The sequence below is a fragment of the Osmerus mordax genome, chromosome 1, assembly GCF_038355195.1.
Source record: "Osmerus mordax isolate fOsmMor3 chromosome 1, fOsmMor3.pri, whole genome shotgun sequence".
Classification (NCBI taxonomy): Eukaryota; Metazoa; Chordata; class Actinopteri; order Osmeriformes; family Osmeridae; genus Osmerus; species Osmerus mordax.
Genome location: NC_090050.1, coordinates 23,974,587 through 23,989,504, shown reverse-complemented (window position 1 = coordinate 23,989,504; position 14,918 = coordinate 23,974,587).

Genomic DNA, 14,918 nt, shown 5'->3' with positions numbered 1-14,918 from the left:
ATGGTTCTTCAACACTTGATGCTGGACAGATCTAGGGTAATCCACCAAAACTTGTGACACGTTGGAAGGACGCACCAATGAGAGCATCAAAGAATTTACAGGCACCGACACTTTCACCCCCCTCCCTCTTCTATTTGTCTTCACACACACGCGCACGCGCGCACACACTCACACACACACACATACGGGCACATGAGACAACTAGCGAAAGATAAGTGATCAAGAAGCGGTTACAGGCATATCGGCGGTAAGCCAACTTTTAAACCAGCCTATTTTCCTGGCCTATTTATGTAATCAGCTGTGGGATATGAATGCAATGGCAATCGATGAGACTATCAGCCCCATGTAAATGTCACGTAGTCCTGCCATGTAGTCTTACTACATGACGCAATGAAAAGTCCCGATGGCAAGGAGCCGAAAAGTAACGTTACCGATGATTGATCGAAGTTCAGCTGCAGTGCCCTTTACCCTAGTTTTCAATCTCAACACCTGGTAAAATGAAAGGCAGCACGTGTCGTATCACATACATTATGCAATTATGTCCCCCTACCACCCTGTTCAGTAAGATGAGACGAATGTCACATAGCTCCTGCTGCTGTGAGAAATGTAGAACACGGTCGACAGTTGATTTATAGGCTACCTGAGGAAATAAAGTCACGTCATTGTACAATGTGTGTCTGTGTTTGATTTCCAGTTACATTATTACAATATCGGAACTGTCTGAAATACCCCACGATTTTCAGAAAATACCCTTTAGTCATCTCAATAAATGTATAGTTCTCATATTAGAGAATCAGAAATTCGCCATGTATGTTATACAAACACGGAATTTACTGTGGCAGGGAGGTGCAAACACTAAACATATACGAATCTTAAATTAAGTAAAGGTACAGAAGTTTAACTATTCCTAAGAACTAAACAATAGTGTTTGTTATAGAAGGGTATAGTACTTATAGTAGGCCTAATGTAGTAGAAGGCTACTTAAAGTATAGTATACTTCGAATACAATACTACAGTACTTATAAGGACACTTAGGCTGGGGTTCATATAACATAAAAATGTATTTGTAGTCCTTTTTTACAAGCAATGTCACAGAGGGCTTCACATAAGCCCATAGAACGGCCCCTCAGCCAACCTAAACCATCAAGGATTGCCCCGAGGTTCAGACCTCCAGGCATTTACGAGAACGCGTCTGGCGGTGTGTGGGTCCACAAACAGACGGGCCCTGGTTCCTGGTCACCCCTTGAAAATGCAGCACGCCCCGCTTTGGTGGCCGATCTTGATCCCTGGAATACATTTCGCTACACTGTTTAATATTTAATTACATAATAGATAGTGGACGAAACGACTCGAGCATGTTTATCAGACTAACATCAACCTGAGCCCGCGCTCTGTAAAAGGACAAACTTTACAGACCAAGTTTCCAATGATGATGTTTCAATATCTTTAGTCACAGATACCCAAAACTCACAATGTCGTGGATTCGTAAAACATACAATAATGCGTCATTGTATTGTCCTGGAAGTAGTCATAAATAACCCACACAAAATTAACTAAAAAGATTTGATGTTAGTGTTTGGTACAGATTGGAGGATCACACAGAAGCATTAGAGTCAGTGCTTGAGCGTCGCCTTGTGGAGAGATGTAGAAAGTGAAACGCACTTAGTCCAACATGATTCACTCAGAGCCATTGAGAGAAATATATGGCTCTGGAGTCACTGCAAGTCCATTCAACCACCAGCAACTGATTAAATATTTAGCATTTTCCTGAAATTACACGATTTGACATTAACATTACAGAAGGATTCCAGTTTGTCACGCCATTGTGGCCCATTGCAAAGGCTTCATTTAGCCAAATCATGCTATAATGATTCATCTTTATGTATTTCTAAGACAGTTTGGTGAGTGCATGCTCACACACACGCGCACACACGCACGCACACACACACAAACACAAGGAGCAATAGCCTACTGGTCAAATGATCAACAGGTGAAAGCACAGGTTACTCTATAGAAAAGATCAAGACTGTTGGGATGATATGTGATTATTAACGCCTCTGACAAACTAATTTAAGACCAACTAAGACACAAACGGGGCCTGATACAAGCACATTCACACAGCCGCACAGACATCTAATGTTTACTGCAAATTAGAAAGGATCAGATTTGCTCGAGCTATGCACGACTACGCCACATCCTCCTTATAATATGTTGCTGTATTTATCAATATAATACGCCATAAGGTTAACAACATTTAATATTAAATGCATCAATTTTACACACAGGTTGATTTAATTGGCGAATAAAATGACGTTGCCAACGTAGTAACGTTACACAGCTCGCTACACAGATGAATGACGCCGACGCGCAGAAGCTGGAGCAGAGGGGAATTAAAGGACTCGTTTAGTTTTTTTTTATTTTACTTAAAGCCCCTAGCCGTATTGTTTGCTACGTTTTTCTTTTAAATTCTTTCTTTCTAACAGCCCGTAGAAAGCCTTTTCTACTGACTGTTTTCATTCTCGGTGTGGTCCAAACGTTCGGGTCCCTCTCACGCGGTGGGCTATGTTTTGACAGTCGCTGTCTTGCGTTGTGCCAACTGTACATGCTAGTCTAGCTAAAAACTGTAGAGCTAGTTAGACGGCTGGCAATCTAAATAGATAGAGCTAACAATGTGAGGGTTTACTAGCAACAACAAGGAGTAGTACTGGCCGATTCTGGACGTTGTCTTGCCGTATGATATGTCTCTCGATTATTTTAACGCGAGTTAGCTAGCCGCCGATTCGTAGCTAATGTCTAATGACGTTAGGCTTGCCAAGCTGATTTGAAGCTAACGCTCTATGTATGTACTTGATTGATTGAAAGAGACCCCGTTGTTGTAGACAGACAGCTAGCTAACTAGCTCCAACTACAAGTTGTTAACGGTGGCTGCCAAAAAGGTGAATAGCAGCCTTTATTCAGATGTATTTCATTGTCAGCTTTGCTGTTGCTAGCCAGCTAGCTAATCTTCGCTGCTTGTTGTCAGTGACAGTGTATCAACTCGCTTGCTACCGCTCTCTTAACGCTATGACACCTTTCCTGCCCACACAGACGTCAACCTAGTTCCACATAGCAGAGGTAGCAACACTACAAGTTTGCCACAAGACTCAAGTGGACGTCTTTACCCTTGGTAAGTAGTATATTCTAAGTAATATAATCTGTAACGTTAATAGTTTTTCCAAAACGCCCTTGTTTTCCGCCTGCCCAGTTAGCTTGCCAAACCACTGTCAGATCTGACTAGATTGCTGACAGCTAATGGTGTCTTTAGGTTTATAGATGACCCCTATTTAGACCGATGTTGCATCTGACATTTGGCTCATTCTGATCGAGGCATGTTTTGCATCCTGCATCAAAAATGGACTGAGATGGAGAGAACCGCGGTGCCGATTTCAGCACCTGGACAGCGACCTCGCTTAGCCCCTCGGTCACAGCCGCATATAAACCGTGTAGAAACAGATCCAAGTGACTCAGTCCACCTCGTTAAAGTTTATTTTTCTGGTTCTGTATAATTTCCACAGGAAGTGTGTCCAGGCTTGTAGGATCATATCCTGTACTGCAGAATGTGAACACGCAGCAGCAATTTAACTGTCTTTGAAACAGCTGGATGAACCAGGGACGTGGTGGGATTGAACTTGATGACGTGGTTGTGATAGTTAATGGTCGACCTGCTGTTCTCATAACCAAAGGGGTGAAAGTAGTGAGACTGTGCCTTTATCCTGTCACGGAAGGTGTACAGGTACGGCAGGGCAGTTACAGTTGTATAGTAAAGTGGTACAGTTGTACCAGTACAGTCGTACAGTTGTACCGGTACAGTTGTAAAGTAGTACAGTTGTACAGTTGTACAGTTGTACAGTAGTACAGTTGTAAAGTGGTACAGTTGTACAGATAAGTGGTGGATTAATGCCTCCAATCAATATTGTCATTGTAGTCCTGTGTCTCTAAAAGTCCCTTGCTTTATGAGAGACAGACAGAGAGAGAGAGAGAGAGAGAGAGGGGGAGAGAGAGGGGGAGAGAGAGGGGGAGGGGGGGGGCGAGAGAGAGAGGGGGAGAGAGAGACAGAGAGAGAGAGAGAGGGGGGAGAGAGAGAGAGGGAGAGGGAGGAGAGAGAGAGAGATGGGGAGAGAGAGAGATGGAAGAGAGAGAGAGAGAGGGAGCGGGGGGAGAGAGACAGAGAAAGAGAGAGAGCTATGTTGGCTTTCTGCCCCTAGCTGTGGCCTGACCTTGTGACCTGTACATCAAGAAAAACTGACACCATAGACTCCTCGACAGTCAGTTGGAAACCATGGTAACAGCTACTCAGCGGTTGACTGATGAATTGATTGGTTAATTGAAGGCTGTGGGCTGGCTGGTGAGTACAGTGGTGCTGGTGTAAGAAGCTGATCATGTACAGTGGGATGGTGTGGAACCTATCCTATGAGTAGGGTTTGAGAGAGAGGGGGTGTCTGAACAAGCCTGTGTATGTCTGTGTGTGTGTGTGTGTGTGTGTGTGTAGAGCGGACCCTAGAGACCAGTCTCTAGTAGGTGTTATTAAACCAGTAGTCTTTTACTGTTGATTGTTTTTTTCTACAGGTACACTCTTGCACTTTTTGAGTTTCATGTTGTTTAATTGTAACTTGTTTAACTGCATGCTCTTATGGTTCCTCCCTTTGGCACTTATTTGGTTTTCCACAATGTATGCTTCATGTTTTGGCTGCTCGCAATGTTTGGGGCTATCTCGTTGTTATGATCAGTGACCTATGCTCTTTTGTAAAGCTCTGTCTTGGAAGTGGCTTTGGATAAAAGCGTCTGCTAAATGCATAAATGTAAATGTAGTCTTCACGCTTGTGAGTGTAACAGTGGACGCGAGGGCGTGTCCTGGCTTCCTGTCGCCATCCTGCTTCAGGGATTCAGATTCTTCTTTTCCATGGTTACACTCAACAAATGCACAGTTTCTACCTAGATGGTTTTTTCCTTGAGATTTAGAATCTTTGATTGGACCTACAAACTAAACAACCAGAGTTGGTGTTTCTGATCGGGTATCTGATTGGTTCTGGAGAATGATGGCTGATGGATCCCGTCCTATCGTATCATTCTCCTGCATTCTGTGTGTGTGGTCAGTGACTCAGACCAGCCAGTCTGTGTGACTGGAAGCAGGATGGCCATAGGACACATATTCATAAATAATCTTCACACTGAATTTTGAAATGAAAGTGTGTGGTGATTTTGTAGTTACCGACTAATTCATTGATACTAGCGAATGGTTTCATTCAGTAAGTATTGAAACCATTTAAAAAGCCTAAATAAAGGCTGTTTTTCCGCGTGTTTGTGAAGCAGGCATGCACAGCTTGTCTCTGTCTCTGTCTGCAGTAGCAGTGTGGCTTTTTCTAGAGAGATTTGAAGAACTATTTATAGATCTCTGCTGGAGCACAGAGAGTGTTGCTGCTGCTCTCTCTATCTCCGTCTCTTTACCTCTCTCTCTCTCTAACTCTCTCCCGCACTCTCTCTCGCTCTCTATCTACGTCTCTTTACCGCTCTCTCTCTCTAACTCTCTCCCGCACTCTCTCTCGCTCTCTCTTTCTCTCACACTCTTTCTCACTCACTGTCTCTCTCTGCCGCTGTAGATTCTGTTTATGGCTTTTTCTATCTGTTTGTGCTCTTAATTTCTCTTTTTTAATGTCCCTCCCTCCCTCCCTCCCTCCCTCCCTCCCTCCCTCCCTCCCTCCCTCCCTCCCTCCCTCCCTCCCTCCCTCCCTCCCTCCCTCCCTCCCTCCCTCCCTCCCTCCCTCCCTCCCTCCCTCCCTCCCTCTGTTTCTTTTTATGTTTCCTGGTATCTTCTTGTCTGTGTGTCCTACATCCTTTCTCTCAATCCTTCCCTATCTGTGTTTCTCTCCTTCTATCGTTTGTTATATGTAAATTATGGATCATAGAAAGAGGGAGGCGACTGGTTTCCTGACTTGTGTGTTGTCGTGCCGACCCTGTCGGTGCCTGTCACTCATCTCACTGGTGCAACGACAGGAAGTTGAGGCAGCGGGGCGCAATGAGCGGACAGGAAGGAACACAGAGGGAAGGGGAGGGAGGGATGATTACCAACACCCAGTCATAGCCTCTGAACAAGTCACCACCTGGACTCAGAGCAACAGATAGCGCCCGACATGTGAAAGGAACACAAACTGGAACCTAACCCACACAGCCCGTGCCAGCATGGAGGAAGTAGCCCTCTGAACCGCCAGTTACTCCTCTTAAGTGGTTCAACAGCCAGATGGTCCACTGTGATTAGGCTTGGTGTTTCACACCATGTGGCTTCCCTGCTTCTCCCACGATGCCTCATTACATAGGCATTGATCATGTTAACCACTCTGCTAATCAGAGTTAGCCAGGGCATCTCTTCTGGCCATGAGGTGGTGTTGATGATGATGATGATGATGATGATGATGATGCTGATGATGATGATAAGGTGGTGTTGAGGATAGTTTTTTTTTTTGTTGTTGTGAGGAATAGACCTTGCAGTACAGTGAGGACATGGGCTAGGCTACTTCCTCCATACACAACCTGCAGCTCTGACTTTCCTCACTGTGCACCAATGAGCTCCAAGGCTCAGCTGTGCTAATATTAACCAACTTATTATGAGTGAAGGAACAAGTCTGTTTGATATGAAGAGCAATTCCCTGCAAATCAAAGTCATGGACTCAAATCCGCTCTGTAAGGCACTTTGGATAAAAGTGTCTGCTAAATTAATACATGACATTATAGTTTATTCAAAAATCATGTTTGTGAGAAACATAGTGTTTATGGTGAATCAATATGCTTGTAATGTAGATTTCAAAGATATACAATCACGACCTACGTATCAAGTTTGTTGGCTATTTGGTTTGACATATGACCTGTGGATGCCATTCCCAATGAATGAGGGTTGAAAGCTATCTAGCGTAGTGAAGTCTAATTGGCTAGCTCAGCTGGTGATTCTTGTGGTTGCTAGGGCTTGTTGTTGGTAACTATGGAGTAGTACAGTCGCTCTTCTCTGTGGCTCTGCTACTTTCTGGAATAAAAGGTACCAGAGACTTTCACACACACACACACACACACACACACACACACACACACACACACACACACACACACACACACACACACACACACACACACACACACACACACACACACACACACACACACCTACACACACACCTACACACACACCTACACACACACACACACACACACACACACACACTTCCAGTCCTGTGTTGAATCATCACTGTTTTCCTGCAGGGAATATTCTCACCACACAAAGGATATGGTTTGGATGGGTATAGCTCAGGGGTAGAAAAATACATAAAAAACATCGATATACATATTAGGGGTGGGGATTTTTGGGTACCTTTCGATTTGATTCTTGGGGTCACAATTCGATAAAAAAAAAAAATATATATATTTTAATCGATTCACATCAATTTGCTAATCAATATGAATCGCTTGCAGACTGAATCACAGTTCAAATGTGAATAAAATAAATTCCGCCACCCCTAATACATTTACATTTAGTCATTTAGCAGACGCTCTTATCCAGAGCGACTTACAGTAAGTACAGGGACATTCCCCCGAGGCAAGTAGGGTGAAGTGCCTTGCCCAAGGACACAACGTCAGTTGGCTTGACCGGGAATCGAACTGGCAACCTTCGGATAACTAGCCCGATTCCCTCACCGCTCAGCCACCTGACTCCCTAATACATGTCTGCATGTCCGATATGTACTCGTATGACATAGCCATGTTTAAGTTACGTAGGATGGTTTACCACTAATACCCTAATAATATAATGTGTTGTGTGACAGCGCTCTGTCAGTGACACCTAAACACAACTCCTTAGTGGCCATCTGATAACACATTAATTGAACACATGCTTATCCGAAGCAGGAAGGAGAGGGGGGATTTGAACCTGCAGCCTGTTGATCTGCAGTCCAACACATTACCACGGAGCTCTACCCAGCCCTTGTCTTTTACTTCCCCATGGTTTGGTGCTTCTCTGCAGGGTAGACTGTGTTCAGTCCTGCAGCTTCAGCAGTGTCCAGACAGGGAAAAGGCTGGTTCACAGGCTGGTTCACAGGCTGGTTCACAGGCTGGTTCACAGGCTGGTTCACAGGCTGGTTCACAGGCTGGATCACAGGCTGGTTCACAAGCTGGTTCACAGGCTGGTTCACAGGCTGGTTCACAAGCTGGTTCACAGGCTGGTTCACAGGCTGGTTCACAGGCTGGTTCACAGGCTGGTTCACAAGCTGGTTCACAGGCTGGTTCACAGGCTGGTTCACAGGCTGGTTCACAAGCTGGTTCACAGGCTGGTTTGCAGGCTAGTTCACAGGCTGGTTCTCTGGCTAGTGCTCTGGCTGGTTCTCTGGCTGGTTAACAGGCTGGTTCTCTGGCTGGTTAACAGGCTGGTTCTCTGGCTGGTTAACAGGCTGGTTATATGGCTGGTTCACAGGCTGGTTCTCTGGCTGGTTCTCTGGCTGGTTAACAGGCTGGTTAACAGGCTGGTTCACAGGCTGGTTCTCTGGCTAGTGCTCTGGCTGGTTCTCTGACTGGTTAACAGGCTGGTTCTCTGGCTGGTTCTTTGGCTGGTTAACAGGCTGGTTCTCTGGCTGGTTAACAGGCTGGTTAACAGGCTGGTTCTGTGTCTGGCCAGGGGACTGTGTGACAGCCTGTTAAAGCTGGGGTTTCCCACACACACTGGCCTGGCTGTCAGTGCAGCGGGGTGACAGAGAGGGTGGGGATAGAGGGAGGGGAAGGAGACAGACATGAGATGGGAGGGAGGGAGGGAGGGAGAGGAGGAGGAAGGGAGGGAGAAGTAGGGAGGAAGGGAGGGAGAGAGGGAGGGAGGGAGCAGAAGGAGGAAGGGATGGAGAGAGAAGTAGGGAGGATGAGAGGGAGGGAGGGAGCAGAAGGAAGGGAGTGAGCGTGTGATGTAGTGAGAGAAGGAGGGAGCTAGCGGGGACAGAGAGCTGGCGGGATTCATGCAGGCTAGTGCTTCATTCAGAAAAACACGAGGATCCTGAAGAAGAGAACAGTCCTCCTCGTAGAGCAGGGCCGGGACAGGACGACCGGGGGCGGAGCGGAGGGACGACCACACAGAGAGAGAGAGAGGGAGGGAGAGGGAGAGAGGGAGAGCAGAGAAACAGATCTACCACCCTCTAAAACCATCATTTGGTTGCCGTGGGGGATGGAATGTCTGGTGGTGTTTCTGTAGACAGAGATCTCGTCAGCGCAGCGCCTGCTCTCAGATCAGCTCTAACCAACTTCTGTCTTCCTCTGACACCTGGTCCTGCTACCCACATCAGGAACCTACACTCTAATGACAGTAAGATGTGTGTGCAAGCGTGTGTGAGTGCATGTGCGCGTTTGTGTGTGTGCGTACATGCGTGTGTGTGTTTGTGTATTTAACCTACATACAGCACTGTTTCCATGCATTCAACTCGGATCAGACAGACAGTTAAAGCAAGTGGAGGAATATTATTATTAAAATTATGATTATGATTATTATTATTGTGCTTATTGTTGCTATGATTGTGTTGTACCTCGCGCGGCTCATTGCCGTTTGGGACGTTCGGTTCCTCTGATGGGATTAAGTCTCTCTGGCACCTTCTGATATGTGGGAAACTGCTTTGTTTGACAAGGCTGATGACAGTTTGGTAATGCTGGGGTGGACAGGACGAGAGGAGCAGGATGAACCAGAGCCCTCTCTCTGAGACTGAGTGTGGAGCAGGATGAACCAGAGCCCTCTCTCTGAGACTGAGTGAGGAGCAGGATGAACCAGAGCCCTCTCTCTGAGACTGAGTGAGGAGCAGGATGAACCAGAGCCCTCTCTCTGAGACTGAGTGTGGAGGAGGTTATTTACAGACTCCCTGCACTGTTTAAGACGCTCGCTGTTGCAGAAGTAGATGGCATACAGTGTGTTTGTGTGTGTTTTGTGCAGGCTCACCAACACCCACAAACATACACACACTTTGTGGAGGCCAGTGGTGAGGTAATGAGGAATTCCCTGCTACTGTCTCTCCCTGCTGTAGGAGGAGGAGAGGGGCGGGGCGGGGGGAGGAGGAGGAGAGGGGCGTGGGGAGGAGGAGAGGGGGAGAGGCGAGGGGGGTGGAAAGGGGCGTTGCCGCAGCTGTCGCAGAGAAGAGAGGAGGATGACGAGTGAGAGGGCACCCCCTCGCTCTGCTTACGTACATGGAGGAGAGAGAGAGACACGTGTGTGGGGCTGTTATGAAACAGCCTCGCTGGAGAAGAGAAATAGCATACCGGACTGCAACAAGAATACAAACCTCTTCGCTAGTCAGCGTGCTGTCCAGGTTCTCACCTGCCTCTCTCTGTCCAGGTTCTCACCTGCCTCTCTCTGTCCAGGTTCTCACCTGCCTCTCTCTGTCCAGGTTCTCACCTGCCTCTCTCTGTCCAGGTTCTCACCTGCCTCTCTGTCCAGGTTCTCACCTGCCTCTCTCTGTCCAGGTTCTCACCTGCCTCTCTCTGTCCAGGTTCTCACCTGCCTCTCTCTGTCCAGGTTCTCACCTGCCTCTCTGTGTCCAGGTTCTCACCTGCCTCTCTCTGTCCAGGTTCTCACCTGCCTCTCTCTGTCCAGGTTACTTTATCACCCCAGGATGCAGTGTTCGGGAGGGGAGGGGAATTGAAAGGACGGGGTAGAAAAAGAGGAAAGAGGAGTGTATAGAGAGAGTGGAGTGTAGAGAGAGTGTGAAGGAGTGTAGAGAGAGAGTGAAGGAGGAGTGTAGAGAGAGAGTGAAGGAGGAGTGTAGAGAGAGAGTGAAGGAGGAGTGTAGAGAGAGAGTGAAGGAGGAGTGTAGAGAGAGAGTGAAGGAGGAGTGTAGAGAGAGTGTGAAGGAGGAGTGTAGAGAGAGAGTGAAGGAGGAGTGTAGAGAGAGAGTGAAGGAGGAGTGTAGAGAGAGAGTGAAGGAGGAGTGTAGAGAGAGAGTGAAGGAGGAGTGTAGAGAGAGAGTGAAGGAGGAGTGTAGAGAGAGAGTGAAGGAGGAGTGTAGAGAGAGAGTGAAGGAGGAGTGTAGAGAGAGAGTGAAGGAGGAGTGTAGAGAGAGAGTGAAGGAGTGTAGAGAGAGAGTGAAGGAGGAGGAGTGTAGAGAGAGAGTGAAGGAGGAGGAGTGTAGAGAGAGAGTGAAGGAGGAGTGTAGAGAGAGAGTGAAGGAGGAGTGTAGAGAGAGAGTGAACCAGATAGAATAAGAGCGGAGGAGAGAGGGAAAGTGCAGTGAAGCCTCTTGAATAAAAAATTCTGTTCCTATAAATAGCGTCATCATGGCCTCAACTGAGGCAGGGCTGGAGAAACTGCTTCCTGCTCTTCCTGCTCTTCCTCCTTCCTCTCCCTCCTCTTCTCCCTCCTCTCCTTCCTCCTTCTTCCTCTCCCTCGCTTCCTCTCTCCTTCCTCTCCCCCCTCCACTGGTTACTCAGACAGCCTTCGCTAGTGTTGCTGGACACTGTGTGTGCATACGTTCTCGAGTGTGTGTGTTTATCTGAGTGTCCAGGCGTGTGTGTGTGTTCTCTGGTGTCATGGGAGATCATGTCCAATCGCGGGAGTCGGGTGGCTGAGCGGTTAGGTAATCGGGCTAGTAATCAGAAGGTTGCCGGTTCGATTTCCTGTGCAAAGTCTGTGCCAAATGAGGTTGTGTCCTTGGGCAAGGCACTTCACCCTACTTGCCTCGGGGAGAATGTCCCTGTACTTACTGTAAGGATCTGGATAAGTGCGTCTGCTAAATGACTAAATGTAAATGTAGATCGCTGATGCTGTTATTGATGATGATGATGATGATGATGTTGATGGGATGAAGATGACGATGTTGAGCCGTCATTGATGATGATGAAGAGGAATTGGAGCAGCTGGCCAGCAGCAACCACAGGGCTTGTTAAGACCAGCCTCCCTCCCTCCCTCCCTCCCTCCCTCCCTCCCTCCCTCCCTCCCTCCCTCCCTCCCTCCCTCCCTCCCTCCCTCCCTCCCTCCCTCCCTCCCTCCCTCCCTCCCTCCTCCCCCCCCCTGCCCCCCTCCCACCCTCTCTCTCTGTCTCTCTTTTTCTCTCTCTCCCCATCAGCCCCTCTCTCCTCTCTTCAGAGGCTATGACTGGGTGTTGGTGATCATCCCTCCCTCCCTCTTTCCGTCTTTTTCCCACGGACTGTTTTAGCATGCAGAGTGGGCTGCATCCTGCTACCTGGGAAAACGCTCTCCCTAGGAATCAGAGCCGAGGGAGGGAGGGAGGGAGGGCGGGCGGGAGGGATGGACAAATCAATAGCAGGCCCTGAAGTGGGTGCTGTTGTAATTGCCTGTGAAGTCAGAAGGTTCTCAGTCAAAGCTGCTGTGGTTGTCCTCCTGCTTGAACTGTTTCTATTCCATTCACACCTGACTACCACTTCCTGCCATGACTGCTGCATGCAGGAGAGACAGGCTCCTCCTCTGACTGCTGCCATGCAGGAGAGACAGGCTCCTCCTACTCTGACTGCTGGCATGCAGGAGAGACAGGCTCCTCCTACTCTGACTGCTGGCATGCAGGAGAGACAGGCTCCTCCTCCTCTGACTGCTGGCATGCAGGAGAGACAGGCTCCTCCTCTGACTGCTGGCATGCAGGAGAGACAGGCTCCTCCTCCTCTGACTGCTGGCATGCAGGAGAGACAGGCTCCTCCTCTGACTGCTGGCATGCAGGAGAGACAGGCTCCTCCTCCTCTGACTGCTGGCATGCAGGAGAGACAGGCTCCTCCTCCTCCTCTGACTGCTGGCATGCAGGAAAGACAGGCTCCTCCTCCTCCGCTGACTGCTGGCATGCAGGAGAGACAGGCTCCTCCTCCTCCGCTGACTGCTGGCATGCAGGAGAGACAGGCTCCTCCTCCTTTGACTGCTGGCATGCAAGAGAGACAGGCTCCTCCTCCTCTGACTGCTGGCATGCAGGAGAGACAGGCTCCTCCTCCTCCTCTGACTGCTGGCATGCAGGAGACACAGGCTCCTCCTCCTCTGACTACTGGCATGCAGGAGAGACAGGCTCCTCCTCCTCCGCTGACTGCTGGCATGCATGAGAGAGGCTCCTCCTCCTCTGACTACTGGCATGCAGGAGACACAGGCTCCTCCTCCTCCGCTGACTGCTGGCATGCATGAGAGACAGGCTCCTCCTCCTCTGAATGAAGACGGAACCCGCATCATGTCTCCTCCCCATCCTCCTCTCCTCCATCCACGCCTCTCCTCCTCCCATACCCCTGCCCTACTCACCACCCCAATCCTTCTCTCTCTCTCTCTTTCACACACCCTCTCTCTCTCGCTCTCTCTCTCTGTTGTTTTGCAAACTCTGTTTGTTTCATGCTTGTATGGATTGTTGAGTCTTAATTTGTTTAAAGACATTTCGATTGTTCAGTTTGCAGACAGACAGAAGACAAACTCACTCAAGTCAAATGGCCGTAGGTGAAGGAGGGGCTGAGAGCATGAGAGAGGATGAGGGGGAGGGCCTGAGAGGGTGTAGGAGAGAGAGAAAGACTGTTTTCAAAGCTGGTTGGTTGGCTGGTTCTATAAGGAGACTGGCTGACTGGTTTTAGCAGTCGACTGACTGACTTCTCAACAATCTTCCTGCATCCACAGGCTGCCTGGTCCAGGGTGAACTTCAACTTGGTTCAATGTAGGCCATGTGAGCGGCAGTTTACTATGTCGTTTAGTGTTGTATATTGTGGTATATTGTTGTTTTCTGCAGTGTTGTATTGTTGTACAGTGTAGTGAATTGTTGTACAATGTAGTGTAGTGTTGTATAGTGTAGTGTAGTGTTGTATTGCTGTACTGTACTGAAGAACAGTTTAGGGTTTCAGTAGTGTTATGTAACTACAGAGCAGACACATTGAGTTAGTGTCATCAATATGCAATTCACAAGTGTGTGTGTGTGTGTGTGTGTGTGTGTTTGTTATGTTCTTTGGTACACTGGTAAGTACACAGAGCAGTATAATTGGGGCAAGGGGGGTGAGGACGAGGGAGAGAGAGAGTTAGAGAGGGAGGGAGGGATGAGGTGTAGAGGGAGATCTCTGGTTTTCTCTTGGTGACAGAGCCTGTTGCCATGGAGCTGGGTCTCCCATTGGTGGAGGCTTGCTCCAATCGTGTAACAGCACAGGCTGTTTCATCATTGAGAATTTTTCCTTCTTCCTCATCTCTTTCCACCGCTCTCTCTCTCTCACTTTCTCTCTCCCTGCGCTCTTTTTCTTTCTTCTCTCTCTCTCTCCTCTCTCTCCTACTTACTCCCTCTGTCTCTCTCCCCCTCTTTCTGCTTGCATACTAAACTAGCAGAAGTGCATAGATGACATCAATGTTAGTGGAGTATTGAGGACAGGATCTCAGCCAGTTCTGACACAGTTCTGTGTGCCAGTTAGGAGTCTGCTGGCACAGCCAGCTTGATGTTCAGACCCTCCTGACACACTGAGGCACTGGATGTGCCCCTCCGAGGCCTGGACTAGGACCAGGGCTGGGACTAGGGCTGGGACTAGGACTAGGACACGGCTGACTGGTTAAACTGAGCTAGTAGTGTAGATGTTGGTTGACTGGTTAATATGGGCTATATGTGGATGCTGGCTGGTTGACTGGTTAGCCCAGTATGTATGTGTGGACATTGGCTAACTGGTTAATCTGGTATATGTGGGTGCTGGTTGACTGGTTAATCTGGTGTGGATGCTGGTTGACTGGTTAATCTGTGTGGATGCTGGCTGACTGGTTGCTTCTAGGCTCTAGGGTCCACTGTGCAGCTAACCAGTGTGTCATCTTCCAAACCCCTGTGTGTGTGTGTGTGTGTGTGTGTGTGTGTGTGTGTTCAGACCCAGGTAGTCTTGTGGCTTGTCCTCATGTTGTGAGTGGAAAGGTTCTCCCTCCTCAGTAATGAAGGACACAGGATTCC